Source organism: Cynoglossus semilaevis, chromosome 20, assembly GCF_000523025.1.
Source record: "Cynoglossus semilaevis isolate Cse_v1.0 chromosome 20, Cse_v1.0, whole genome shotgun sequence".
In the NCBI taxonomy this organism is placed as follows: Eukaryota; Metazoa; Chordata; class Actinopteri; order Pleuronectiformes; family Cynoglossidae; genus Cynoglossus; species Cynoglossus semilaevis.
Window position 1 is genome coordinate 2,373,571 of NC_024326.1, and position 15,435 is coordinate 2,389,005.

General features: G+C 43.3%; 1 protein-coding gene across 1 annotated transcript in view; it reads left to right on the forward strand.

The window, feature by feature from the left end:
* The first annotated feature begins 1,436 nt into the window (after positions 1-1,436).
* Positions 1,437-15,435, forward strand: part of LOC103395964 (neurocan core protein-like) — a 45,098-nt gene continuing 31,099 nt past the window's right edge. Inside the window, exon 1 of the mRNA XM_008333838.3 lies at positions 1,437-1,979. The gene's annotated coding sequence lies outside the window, so the exon portion shown is untranslated. The remainder of the gene's footprint in view (positions 1,980-15,435) is intronic.

Below are 15,435 nucleotides of genomic sequence, written 5' to 3' on the forward strand. Positions count from 1 at the left end.
GCAGCAGCAGCAGCAGCAGCAGCAGCAGTTGCTCAGCATCATCACCATGCAGTGTGATGTGGATTTTGGATCTGGAGGAAATCAAACTCACTGACCACTATGAGCGACTCAGCCAATTATACTGTATGGATTAATGCATGTAGACATGATCAAAACAATGTGTTCAAACTGACCGCGTGAATGTAAACAAGCAGTGTGACGTACAGGGCTGGTTGGTGCCAGGCGGGCTGGTCAGAGTGGCTCAGAATCTGTTGACCTCTCAGAATTTCTCTGCAGAATTACCTCTCAGTGTTTTCAGGGAATCGTCCAAGAAAAGGAAAATATCCGTAGAGCAGCAGTTCTCAGTGCTAAGAACATGTTGCTGATGCCAGAGTAGAGACTGAAAAACACCTTCACAGCCCAGTTATGCAATCAATTTAATTAAATGGCCATCGTGTCAAACTTTGGGTATAAATTCTTGGGAATATTTTCCAGAGTCTCCTGAAGATGTGCTCGGTTTTACATAGAGCTCTGTTGGTAGAGGTGTGCAGCAGCTGTCTTTATGAATAAGTAAGGTGGTATGATCTAATACAGCTGGAGAACCTTATTGGTAATACAACGCTGCAGATGAAAACTAAACCCTGACAACAAATGCCTTTTACCATCCTGCGAAAATAACAGTAACTGCTGTGACGAGTGCTTGTCATCAGTGATGTTAGTCCTAGATCAGGGGTCACCAACGTGGTGCCCGGGGGCATCTGGTAGGAACCATGGACCTCCTAAGGTGCCTGTGGGGTGGGTTCTAAAAATGAAACTAGTCAACAAGAGGGTTACTCTGCTTTTGGAATCAGTTCCACTTGCAGTGATATTCAAATGGGCGCAGTGACGATGGTAAGAAGAGTGTCTACTATTGTATGTCCCAGAACTCATTATTATTACATTGTTTGGGAAGTCTGTATCAGACAAGTAGCTCTTCGTATTACTAAGTGCCCTTGAAGTCGTTCTCGGTTTCAAAAAGGTTGATGACCCCTGTCCTGTCCTGGAGTGTAGTGACCAAGCTGTCAGAAGAAGAATAAATAATAACAAAATAGTCATAATGATCTCAGTAGATACGGACAGGAAAGATCATATAAAAATAAATGAAAATATGTGCAAAAATGCATTGTAGGCAAGACGGACAGGGTGTCAATATGTGCAAAAATGCATTGTAGGCAAAGAAAAGGCTTGAAGTGGTGATTCAGATTGACATGGACCTCACGTTACACCAGATTACTGCTAACATCCCCCACATCTCTCCTCAGGTCCTCTCACTAAACTGTCCTCATCACCAGTTGGTTCTGTAGTGGTCTGACCTAGACCAGTGTGGTTCTGAGGTTTCCCCCTCTGCTCTGTTACCCACCACCACCCACACCACCTCCATCCTCACACACGCACCCCCTCCTCCCTGAATGGGGGCGCTGGATCATTCCGCCTGTCACCGCTTGCCTCTTTGTTCAAAGTGATTTTGCTTCTCTCTCTCGGCGTTGCTGCTGGCGAGGAAGAGGTGAAAAAAGAGGAAGGAGAAGACGAAAGGACAAGAAGGAGGAGGAGAAAGAAGAAGAAGAAGAAGAGGAGGAGGAGGAGGAGGAGGGAGCACCTTGCTGTGCTGTGCGTGCGTTTGCATTTATTCCGATGCCACAGTGTGTGAGGATGAACAGCGCACAGGAGGCTGCTGCTGCTGCTGCTGCTGCTGACTGAACCCGAGGACTGTTGAAGTCCAGGACGCACACACGCGCACAGACTCTCCCTCTCTCTCTCTCTCCCTCTCCGTCTCTCTCTCTCACACACACACACTCGGGTCTCCACTGCAAAGTGCTGTTTCACCCTTCTTTCTTCTCTCCTCGTTTTGCCATCGCTCCGTCCTTTTGGGAATTTGGAACGCACCTGGCCAGAAGCGCAGAGCTGTCGCTCACATTCCAAAGGATTGCAGCATTCGGACGCTCCTCGCGCTGTCACACAAGGTAGGAATGAAAGCTAGAGAATCAATGCGATCTAATACATGCTGCATAAATGCAGTTGGTCATTTGGTCAGTGTGTCACATCTCACGTTACCGAGTGGTGAAACCAATCAGCTGCTGCCTTTCTTAATGAAACCACACTTTATTAAAAAAATAAATAAATGCATACAATTTAATCCTTAAGCGTCAAATGTAAAGTAACAAAAGTATTCACCGTGGTCCAATCACTGCATTCCTCAGCCCAGCTCCACCAAAATGATCCCCCGTTTGGGATATCGTTCATAATTCACAAGGTCAGAGCTTTTAATATTGAGCTATGTAGGGACATGCATAAATCATCAGCCTGAGAAGTAACCTTGTCCCAGCGTCCTTTACAACTCAGCTGATCTCGTCTTATTTTCCTGGGAACTTTGTCCTCTGATTCACACACAGCAGCCACTTCTTCCAGGTTCTCCTTCAATGGAGCAAGAACGGAACCAGAATCAGTCAGGGGCTGTGGTGATGCTTTCTGCTGATGGCTGTGATTGGAGAGGCAGGTCTAAACACTTGAACAGGTGTTTGGGAAATCTATTATGGAAATGAGGACACTCTCGGGAACATGCTTGAATATCTGCCAACATCAGATTTTTATCTCAGAGCTGTCACCTGGACGTGACATTTTGGGTGAACTCCAGCTAGAAAACATAGAGCTGTGGAGGTCTGGAGCTGATGATATGAATAGATAGGAGGTCATTAAAAATATTCTGAAGGAATGCAGTAGCTGAATGGAACAAGTTACACCGTGCTTTGGAAATGCTTAAAATATTTTTACAAGTGCAATGCAACATGCCACAATGGAACATATATCATTTGACATTTAAGGGGAGCTATAGCCTTCATATATGAATCACTCACAATTAGTCTGTGTTGCGTTGAGCCTGAGATGTGAATGATATCCTGAGCGCTGCATACAGCGTCGTCTCTGACTTCCTGCTAACGACGGTCCTTGTAGACATTCACCAACGTTTTCTTCTAAAGCTGACACTTTTATTCCGTTCACCACAGCGTCCTTTGTCTGCCCTGCTACTGTCACAAAAAAGTGTCATGCAGATAAAAAGGACTGTTGTCGTCAACTGTCTGCTCTGTAAACACTGGCTGGCATGTACAAAGAGAGTGGAGACAAAAACAACAGTTTGGGTCACCTGACAAACGAGCTGTATTGTGTGAGAATACGACATCGCCGCCTGCAGCCTCCACCAACACTGTTTCTGTTCCCATTCACCACAGCAGTCTGGGGGAAGAAGTTGAAGTCTTTTCTTCTTTGGCCTTGTTAGAGCATCCACCACCAGCTGTGTGTGTCAGTGCCATAAAGCAGGACAAGGTTAACAAGGCAGCCGCACATTAGAAACAGGCTGGAGCCGAGGAAGGAGAGAATGTCGTGTGTGAGATAACTGAGAAGTGGAAGTGCTCGGAGGATGAGGAGCGAGGATGGGGGCGGGGAGGCGGGGGGCTGAAAGTTTGCAGCATGCATTTTTCATTAGCGTCTGAGATGACATATTCAACCACACGTGTTTATGCACTTGTCTGCTCGTGTAGCACTGTGTGTAAGGATGACAGTCTTTCTAGGCAGAGGGCTGGGAAGAACAAACAGGTCTGTTTGTAGAACAGAGGTTCTGCAGCTCACTGTGTTTTTCTACCCAATCTCTGAACAGCCTGCGTTTTAAGAGGGTCACCAATTCTTTCCCAACATTCCTCAGCAACAACTGGTCAATCCAAATAAATGGTCCAGTCTAGGTACAGTACAGTGGAAGCAACGTTTCCTCCTGTTGGTGTTAACATTCTGCCTTCTTGATTCTTTCCAGCTCCTAGTCCTACGTGGTTTTTTTCAAACACACTTACCGCAGCGGTATTGTTAAATCCTTGGTATTATTAGTGGAAAAACTAAAAGAATAGACAAGCAGAAATCAGGCCGGCAATCTCTGTCTGTTTGATGGTGAAAAAATCTCCAAAATATACAATGAACTACATCTACACCTTTTCTCCTCCCTCTCTCTCCTCTCTGTGTCAACTATGTCTGTCTCTGGCTGCGTGTGTCCATCACAGACAGTCTGTCCAAATGGCAAAATATTTGTGGACTATTATTTGGACCGTATCACTTGCGTAAAAACATTTGATTTGGCCCACACATGGCGTGGGATGATGACATTTGGGGCTGTCCGTCGCTGGTTGGCAGATCTTGCTCAGAAGCTGGCTGCAGCATCGCCACGTGTCAGCCAGAAGTAGAATAAGAAGAATGTGTGAATATCCGCCGTTTGAAGTGGCGTCTAGATTACACTCTGCTGACAGCACCGCACATTAGCCAGGAACGCTCATAAATGCATCAGTGCATTATGGACACATTTTCGTCATCCTAGATTACAGAGTGTTAGAGCTGCATGCCATCAGAGGTGGGCTGTGGATGGAGCCTGTTTAGAATTACATGGTCAGACTTAACAAACTGATCGGTCAGTTCTCTGGCCAATCAAGGCCAACGTTCCTTTTCTCTTCCTGGTCTGGGTCCTGAAAGCCTGACTGAGCACAGGTCAACAATCATGGGACTAAGGGTGAACTATAGAGGTGTTTTGTTTTTTCACTTTAAGGATATGCAGGCATATTAGCATAATTCACGTTAAATAATTCTTGGAATATTCAATAATACATTGAGGACATTTGCAGCTACACGGTCTGGGTTTTGATTCCGGTTGTGGCCTGTTGTATCTGTGCGCCGTACACTTAACCCCAGATTCCTCCTGGTGCCCAGCCACAGGAGACTACAGTCTGTTTCCTCCCAGATCTGGTCCTAAGCCTGGATAACGGCTCCGAGTTGTGTCAGGAAGGGCATCCGGTGTAAGGAATTGTGCCAGATCACACGTGCGGATTATCTGCTCCCTGCAGAAGGGCACAGCCAAAAGTGCTTTATCCATTTTTGAGACATCGCAGCACCTTTGGGTCTCTGTCTCTCTCCTGTTTTCCATCAGTGTGTGATATTTTATTCACTATTTGATTAATCAATCAGTCTTCATAACGGCCACTGTGGTCAGTCCCAAAATAAAAATAACCATTTTTGGTAAATGTTATGAGTCACTGTTGTCAGTTAAGTCCTGCTGATCACAACTGTGCTCCTTTCTCCCCAGTTTACTGAAATGATTTAGTTTGAAAAGCCTGGCTGTCAGTGGAGTTTCAGGACAAGCCCAAGGTAATTCTCAGCCCTGGGTTTAGTATTGGTCCCTGTGGTATGAAAGAACCCATTCTAATGTGTCATTTAGGTGATTATAGGACATATTCCCCCTCACACCGTGTTAATAGCTAAAAGAATGGTACTATATAAATGCAAATCAGTACCAGCTCCTTGCTTATGGAGGCCCAGGCTCAGCTCCACCGAGGACAGAGGCTCAGCCTTGTGTTTGCACTGAAAATGTGGCCTCGCTGCTGTGCACTCCAGTACAGTATTTCTTTTCCTTTTTTGTTTTTTGCTGTGGCCGTGGATTTATTAGGTTCCAATTGTGATTCATAAACAGCAGATTCAAGTGTGAACTCGACTGTAAACTGAAGCTGACGTTTTACGATCTTTCTGTTGTCAGTTTACAGCCACGAGCGGGAAATGAGCTCTAGACTAACAATGACTTCACACTGACTGGAGCAAAAACTGTCCACCGTTTCAGCACCGGACAGTTCTCTCTTTCAAACTTCAGAGCCCAATGAGCCGACAACAACAATTGGGGAAGGGGAAAAGAGCAGTAGGCAGTGTTGTGGTTCCAGCATTAGTAACGATGTAACGGTGAATCCATTTTCTGCCTCAGTGTCCGTCTCTCTTCCTTTCCCCCTAAATATATTCCACAGAGCCTTTCTCCCAAACCCCTAAAAGGGATTGGGCCAATCAAACCAATCATCAATCATCTTCAGTGTTTGGACTGGGCGGGACTAAAGCCCTCCAGACCAATCATTAGAGGCGTAGATGAGACCACAGCTGAACAGCTCACCCACACAAAGAGAAAGGGTCCCTCTCTTTGTCTTTGGCCAGCAGAGGTCTCCTTAATGGCACCTGCCAGCCCACAAATGTTTGTCTTAGGAATAATCTCTTCCAGGCAGCGCTGGAGATGATGCAGTCTGTGCACTTCAGATTACAACAATAACTCACATGGAAATATTACATCTTTAAGGAGAACACTTCTTGGATGATGTCCTACAGTGTGTCTGTGTTTCTTTTTTTTATTGTTACTGTTCCTAATTGGAGCCATGACGTGTCAGAAAATAACTTTTTGCTTCAGGAAGATGAAGATGGAAATTGTATTTAGGGCAAAGATGGATTTAGCATTAACTGGTTTTATATATGGCTGAGGATATTGTCTTATTTAGGCTGTAAGCATGACAAATGCTGTTGTCTAATCTAAACAGTCTGTTATTAGGTTGACAAATGCTGGTTCACCACCGTCATATTAAGAAGTTCTTAATATGATGTAATGGATTTATAGGTCAGGGTGATATACATAAATGCAGTTAAAATGCCCTGGTCCCTGGTTCTGATTGTACTGGCACAAACATTATTGTGTTGAATAAATCTGTTCCTGGGATTCCTCCAAACGTTTTTTTTTTTTTTTTCACCCCATAAGAATAGATAAACCATTTAGTTTCAGGAACCAGCAATTTGCAGTTGGATAGAAGAAATACACTTCATGAATATAATGTCTGAGCCAGCGCTTGAACACAGCAGGACAGGATGAGACGGAGCTGCTCTGGCATGAATGTTGAGTTTCCTCCAGTGAGGTATGGAGCGATGTACACGTTCTACCATATCTGCGTCTTGTTTTGATTCAAACTCCTCAACCGTCATTTCATTTCTTTTTAGTTTCAAGACTGTGTTACAGACTTGTGGACCTTGACCTAACAACAGTCTCCCAGGGCTGACTGACTGTGAGTGGCTGTGGGCTGGTCTTGGCCTTTCTGCTTTTTCATTGATTTTAATGATCACTACAATGATTCAATGCAGCTATGCTACTCATTATATGAGAATATAACCATGTCTTTATACCACAGCAAATGCCTGTCATTATTTTTGTACATATGTCAACACATAACTGAACAGAAAGATGTGCACAGTGTGCAGTGGTTGAAACCAGGGTTAGGGTCAAGGTGAGAGAAGGCATTATTTTTGTAACAATACCAGAGTGAGAGCAGACTGTCTGTGTGTGTCTGTGTGTGTATAGATTAGCTATCCTCACATGAACGTTGCCTTTCCACACAGGATGCTTTAATGCCTTTGTCGCCGTGCTCCAAACCCTGATCCTTGCCCTTTGACCTCTGGCCTTTTTTGCACACAGCTGATCCTGTGGCCACTTAACAGAACACTTTCCAAATCTATATATACATATGTTTGACCTCTGATCCTAAAATCATTAGCCACATCAATATTGATCTGAGCAAACACCCGTGTAAACATTTAACTATTTTCAGCAGTAAATTGGCCAGGATTTTACTGACACAGTGTCTGATGTACAAATATATGTTTATGTTTTTGATACTTTGAAAGTACACATGGAGCAGGGCTGCTGTACAAAGGACATCAGTTTGCAGTTTGAATGAATTGAACTCAGCAATTATCACCCAACACAGTTCATCGCTCCTCGTTTCCGTTTCCTGTTCTCACTGTTGTCACACAGTCGAGTGAGAAGAGGAAATCAGCCCCTTTCATCAAGGTTTGCAGGAGCAAAGCCTTAAATCGTAACGCTGCTCCGTGCCTCTCGGACGTGTAAATGATCCTGTGTTTGCCACGTCTACTGCAGAGATTTATACAGTGGCGGCGTTGTGATTGTTTTTCCTCCGTGTGGATAAAAATGACTCTTTAAATTAGGAGGAAGGCAGAGTAGCTGCTTCACACCAACTCCTGCAGAGAATTTATGGTGAACTTCTTACTTGTGCATTACACATAAGCATATATAATACTCCAAATGAAAAAATTATAAATAATTAAATTTAGGGTTTGTCCAAAATGTTTTCAAGGGGAGCAAGAGTTTCTGATAAATATTCAAGGGGCCAGCTGCTTCTACTGTGAGACTGTGGTGGCATACTAATGCACTCCATAACAAATGTATGGAGTGCACAACAAATGCCTTGGTTTAATTGGCAAAAATATACATTAATATACTGTATCTCTTAAATATTTTGGAAGGAGTATGCCAGTTTTAACTCATAAAACATAACTAACTAATTAATGTAATGCAAAGCTGAAAAATAGCTCAAAGCTAACAAAATATTTTGCAAAAATATTTGACTGTAATAAACAAAGGTCATATGTCAGCTCATTCTATAACATCGTAAGGCATTATATTAAAAAAACTGACCAACGACCAACTATTAGATATTCCTTAAATTCATTTTCTTCGTCCAACTTGAAAGCTGGCTCACGCACAGTGAACATACGTAACAGAATATGCCACACACGTCTGTGCCAGAAAGAGGCTGATGATAAAGAGGTGTGGAGAGAAAATGAACAAACTTATGATCAGCTGCTGAGGGAAAATGGAGAGAAAAAGAACAAACTTATGATCAGCTGCTGAGGGTCTGTTCTCCTCACTCTCCTCTGGAGATTAATGTCTTTCCAGCAGGGCTGAAGACAGACGGATGTTAGAATGGCTGTCAATCCCTCCTGTGTATGAACAAATCATTGGAGAGACATGTTTTCACCGTTAGTATTACAGCACCTGTCTCACTTTACAAAGTACAGCTGCTCTCAGGGTGGTGTGACACAATCCAGAGACCCTCGTCTTAAAATATCTTAAATCACAACACAATCTAGTGGCTCTCAGATTATGGTCCTTCCACCGCTGGCGGATTGCAGATTGGACAGTCGTCTCTGACCTGGGACCACTCCCACCCGTTTTCATCTTCTCTTCACACGTCAAATATTGGGCACTTTACATTAATTTCAGAAGACTAAAGATACTAGCTTACCACTTAATGCTAATTCAACAGAAGAAATAATGCAAATATTTGTCCTCTGTCTGCATTGACAGCCTTTGAGATCAATCTCTCATCTGTGTGAAAGAGGCTTATGTTTCCTCATTGGCACCTGCCTACAAGTCTGAATAATTAATGAAATTAACTGGAGGTCTGTTATAGCCAATGCAGGACATATAACCCGTTTACAGTTTTCCACCAGGACCACATCACTCACTGTCTCTAACTTAGTAAATTTGTCCTCCAAGGCCCACTCAGAAAATTACCTCATTTGCCTCCGCTTTACAGCGCACACATCTTGCCAAATTTCAACTGAGCCTTGAAATGTGTTGGGAGGCCGCGGTAAGTAATCCCAGCCTGTGTCCGAGCCCAGTCAGATCAATGGCTTCAGTGTGAGAGGATGGAGTGTGTAATCTTGAATTGGAGCGGCCAGCCGCTTTTCTTGGTTGCCATCTGAAGCCCAGGCCAGAGCTGCATGAGTCATTAGCTGCTTTGAGCGTGATTAGTCACCGCGCAGCTACACAGAACACACAGGCTATCAGTGTCTTTGTACACTGGGCGGGAATAAATGATTCAGCCTGCTCCTCTTTCCCCCCGCACTGTGCCTTCTCTCTGTTTCTTTTTTTTCTTAAGCAATTAGTGTTCATGCACTTTGGTTTAATGTCTCTTTTATGGCGCCACATCTCAACTGCAGCATACTGTCACTGATTTCTTTTTTTTTTACCCTATCTTTACAATTCATTAATGCAAATTGCTTCCGTGTGAGAAGAACTCTCAATTTCTGCCCTGCATCTCTCAGTGTTGGAGAGGCTGCTGCCGCTGTTGGCCCCTGCAAACAACAAATGGAAGGAAAAAAAATTAAAAATGGAGTCTACGCTGCAGCTTCTCTGAAGAGCTTTCATCATGGAAGTGTATTGTTGTCACGGCGATGATAAATTGACCTCTCTTTCCTTGCATTGCCTTCGTTCTTCCACTCACCAGTTTGTCCGTCACTCTTCTGCTGATTTTTCTTCATTTTTTTTATCCCGCTGTTCACCATACACTGCTCTCTCCAAGTGATCGTTTTACGAGTCGTGATTAAAGAAAAAGGTTAAGAGAGGAATCATCTCCTCAGGTCTTTACTCCAAAACCCTGGAGACTGACGGTCTGGCTCTTTGCACTTAAACTGATTCTGCTTCGGCGCCCACCTCTAGAGTCCAGATTTATCCCACGCCCTCAAGCCAGTACAGGATATTTTACACATCGCACTGAAATTCCCAAAAATCTCTGAACTTTTCTCAGCTTCAGCTCATATCTGAGGAGAACTTTACACCAAAAATAAACTTGACGTACAGATATTTAGACCCAAGTCCGTCACCATACTGTGGTGATCTGGTGTAATAACGGCCATTAGTGTTTGGAGTGGATCAGAGGTACAATCAAAAACAATTACTTCTGGCTAACAGCCTAATGTACACAAAAACAAGCCTTGGTCAGAACTGTACTGTCCAGGCATCACTGAGGAAGGACAGAGAGGAAAACAACAAGGAAGACATTTGGTAAAAAAAGTCTCTTTATGTTTAAGACAATTTTTACCAATATATTTGGTAAAAAAAAGTCTCTTTATGTTTAAGACAAACTAAAAGACCAACATCTTTTACAAGGTTTTTCAAACCAACTCTTCAAAGCATTTTCAAAATGTATCCCAAACTCCAAGTTGTTTTCAGACTTGTCCAAGGCTCCTGATCTGTTTGAAACCTGCTTTTACTCTTTGGCATTTCCTCATCCCAGGTTGGTATTTGGTAGTTGGTATTTCTATATAATTAAACACCCAACACCCAGGTTTGGGGTGTTTGTTCATCCATTTTCTACTACGTTGCTGACATTTGCTGATTTGTTTTTTACCAAATTGCTCCTCGTACTTCAACGGTTGCCGGAGTGGACGGACATTGCTCCTGGATATTGTGCTGGTTTTCACTGAAGTGAAATAATAGTTTAATTGCCTGTGTGTTTGTAGCGGGAACACAGTGTTTTCATTAAAAACAACAAGGACGTTTGGAAGAGGCTCACACTCCTTCTGCTCCTGTTTATATAAAGTTCATTTGTTGTCTTGGCAGAATGTAAATGATTTAGAAGAAGTAATCCAATATTTAACAGTGTGTGTGAGTGTGTGTGTGTGTGTGTGTCGGTTCTAGTGTTTTAGTTGGTTTCGTTCAGTGAGTTGCTCTCTGCACTTAATTGGATGTGGGACCTAATAGTCCCTGTAACACTGCAGTGTACCGTGAGCTTAGCTTATCAGTCAACATTAGAGTTATGGACGTTATGACCAAAATCTCCGACCCCCTTAAATCCCATGTTCATATTTTGATGAAGTACTTTTTTTTGCTTTGCTCTGTACGCAGAACTTTATGAGATTTGTGTTGACATATTTGGGTTGGCGACACTGCTGCGACTCCAGCTTGCACAGATTGACAGCTCAGTCCTGGACCATAATGTAGGCCTGCCAGCCTCATCTGTTAGCTTTCTTTGGATCTCTGTCACTCTGCCCGCTGGCTCCTACAATGAGTCCAGAATACGTCCTATTCAGACAGCGTGGTGAAAATGTGTCGGATGGACGTCCACATTGATGTCCACTGAAGCATTTTAGAGACTCTGGCTCTTTTCTCCTCGAGACACAACTGCGCCTGTGAATGTGGAGCGGGGCATTTTGGAGGGAGGCGTTGACAACATCTGATGCCTTTTCTTTAACAAAAGATGTTAGTGGTTAGTATGCAGCTGCTGTGACTCCGAGGCCGATGCAGTGTATGTTGTAAAAATCCCCTGGGGCTAAACTTTGAATGGCCTCTGTCTATGCAAACATGGTTTGCATGTCATACGGCCTCCATAGCGATGTCCTCAGTCTGTACTCCGTTCACTTCTCTCTCTCGGTGAGATAGGTGGGGCCCCCACCAGGCCTCGTTGCGTAAACACAACACTTTCCAACTCGAGGCTGGGCAAACTCCTGGATGTCACGACCCCTTTAAACCCTTTAGAAATCTCCCGTCACCCACCCAGCTAGATCAACCCATGGCACCGGCCCTCAACATGCACAGAGCCCCGTGGCTCGACCTCAATCTGTCACAGCCCATCATGGGGTCCTAACCCACCTTTATGGTGGGGTGCATCGAAGTGTGTGGCACAGCAGGAGCCCAACACTTGTATCTGAGTTTGAGGCCTTCACGCTCACCAATGACAACCACACACTGCAACAACTGGATCTTCAATGACAGTAATCTCCAGCAGAAGTCACCGAGGTCGTTTTTATCTGAGAGTTTTATTTTATAAGTAGATCTCAAAGGGAATGCTGGTAGATCATGAGCAAAAACCAAAAATATAAACCATACAGCAGCAGCTGTTTAATCAACACATCATGTATATATAAAGTATATTCAGTTCAATATCATCAATGTAGGTAGATGACTTGGTTCTGGTCATTTGAACAGTAGCTCCAAAGCTAACAAAGTGCGGCCACCCCCGATTTAAATTCTACTTTACTTTTTTTACGTACACTATGTCAAGAGCATCGACGAACGAGGCCAGAGATTCAGTTTTTTCTTCTGATTTATAAGAAAATGAGTTGGTGTTGCTGCATAATCTACTCACCAAACTCCGGGGGGTGCTGTTGGCATGAGGTACGGTTTCCTCAGTGAACGCACAGAGGACATTTGCTTCCTCGTGTTGGTTGTTTGTTTTGCGTAATGGAAATCCAGACAGTACAAACAACTCGGTCCAGTTTTTTTCAGAAGTTGTTGTATCTTTGAACTGCCTCTCTGTTGGTAATGCCTGTATATTCAGAATGGCGTTGAGAGCCATTTGGTGTCCACATGCGTATCAATAATTTAAAGATTCTTTGCTCTTGCTTTAAGACCCCCAAGAATTTGCATCACAGTATAAAACAAAGCTGTGTTTACTTCAAACAGCATACGCTGCTCTTCATCTCCATTTCATACCAGTCTGGTGCAATAAAGCTTCTTCTCACACGTCCCTCCAGTGAACTGAGAAGTTTCAGGCAACGAGCCAAGAGCTCTGGCAAAGTCAGCAGCTCCTTTTCTGATTTGTGGTAGAATCGCCTTCTTTGTAGTGCGGCAGGAAGGGACGCACAAGAAGCAGAGCTTTCACTGGATTTTCTTCTTGACCCCAGGTCAGCTGGCTCTCTGGACCGACGTGGTTAAGATCATCTGAACTACGTCAACGGCGGCTTCTCGACATCTCTATTAGTATTAATGTTAAAAGCTCAGATGGTAGAGTGGTTCCTGGATGAAAAATGGAAGTGGACAAAAGCATCTGCCAAATGAATGTAACATGAAGAATTGTGCGTCCTCCATTCTCTACAAAGGGATGTGTCCAAAAGTCATTTTGTCTCACTTGCCAACAGCCAACAGTCACAGCCTCTCTGTCACACAGTGGTCTGCGTTCGCTCACTGCCTGTAAAAGTGCTGAATGAGAATGTTGGCCAAGGTTCAGCATTCTGAGTCTGAGTCTTTAGGTTTCCTCACAGATGCATGGATATCACCTCAGTATTGGCTGCAGTCATGCAGGTTTCCATGTGTACTTTCTTCACAGTCCCACGTCCAATGAGTGGAAGAGCAGAGATTATTAAAGTGCAGTCAACAGTTCAAGCATCAGCTGTTTTCTCTTGTAAAACAATGACAACAACAGATTTAAATTCATTTGCATGCCTTTTATGGGCCAGACATCCTGAACATTAACTATAGACACCCTACATCTATCACCTCATTAAGTTCATTACAGTACTGTGCATTTTTAGGTGGGTTTTTGTCAACACAGCAGATCCTGGCTGGAATATTTCACCCACTCTTCTTTGGGAAGCTTCCAAACCCACATCACCTGTGAACTGGACCGTTCAGTTTACACTGTAGGTCACTGAATCCAACTTTGACGACACCATTCTAAAAGCATTTGTTTTGATTTAATCAACATGATGGCTACTGTTAATGAAAAGCCACTGTGTATGCAATTTTATTAGCAGCATCCTCGTATCACTGCAAAGGTAAGCATCTTCACATCTATGAAGTGTGAGTCATAGACAGATGCGGCGGAGAGAATCTGGTAATATTTCAAAATAAAACATTGTTCAGAATCAGATAATAAATAAAACCAAAATAATGTAAGTTATGCAGTCCTTCTGTGCAGCCCGGTACTAACTGACCCACGGACCAGTGCTGGTAAAAGCACTTGCTACTCATGTCTCCTTCATGACTGCCGAGGCCACAGTGTGTTCGTTTCATCTAATTATTGAATCAACAGCTTCGAACGAAAAAACAATCTGTAAACCTTCAACAAGGTCAAACACAGAAAAAAGGAAAATTGGATGAAAACGTGAAGAACTATGAACCAACTGGCATTAAATATACATGGAATACTCCAATGGATATACAAACTATAAAAAGTTTAGTAAAACTAATTAACAGTATACAGTTGAATCATTTTTAAGACCGGAAATGGAACGTTGATCATTGTCAGATCAATTACTAAAGGGTTAAGGTGTGAACGTTGTCTGTTCTACACCTGTTTTGACCAAGTAGGACAGCTTTGTTAGCTTCACGGTCGCATGGCTGCAATGGTCTAATTGGCATCAAGAAAGTTTGACAAACGAACCAAACAGCTGCAGTTGTTGTTTTGTTTTTCTGGCTCCAAAAGGAGCAAGCAGATCTTCATCTGTTCAGTAGATTAAAAAAACAAACACCAAACTGCTGTGATGTGACAGAAAAAGGAAACTCATATGTAGAATAATCCAAACCCAAACCACTCATACTTCCATGCTACAAATAAACAAGTCACAAACCTTCACGACCCAAGTCAATAGATATTATTCACAAATCACAAAATAAAGGTGTACTTGACCATTATTGAACATTAATGAGGATATTCAATTGTTGACCGAGTGATATCTGAACAATGAGTACTACTCAAGTTTTAAACACAACCACAGGTGGAGTTTTTAAACCAGCAGCTATTTTGAGGTTGGATTCAGACACCTGTTGCAATGGCCGTGAACTCCTGAGAAACATGATGCAAGACGACCCAAAAAAACCTCTTGCGACCCGCCTGAGGGTCGCGACCCAGTCTTTGGGAAACAATGGCCTACATAACACTGCCTTCCACTTCATTACACAATTACTGAAACACAAACTAGGGAAGTACCAGTACTGCGTTATCGGTATCAGCGAGTTACACACTTACATCGATTGGTTAGAATATTGTCGTCACAGCCGTAGTGTGACGGTGTTTAGTACAACGGTCAGTAGAGGCTGATTTCTTGTCTTCTTTGATATGTGAGCCTCGAGGCATCACGATTCCTTTGTTGTATGAAGCTTCCTCCTTTGTAGTTTGTTAAAAGCAGAAGTAACAATTGGACACAGACAAGCATTAGTATTCGTTCCCATGGCAGAGAAGAAGAAGAGGGAATAAAAAGATAGATAGAAATCTCTGCATTTGTTCGTCCATG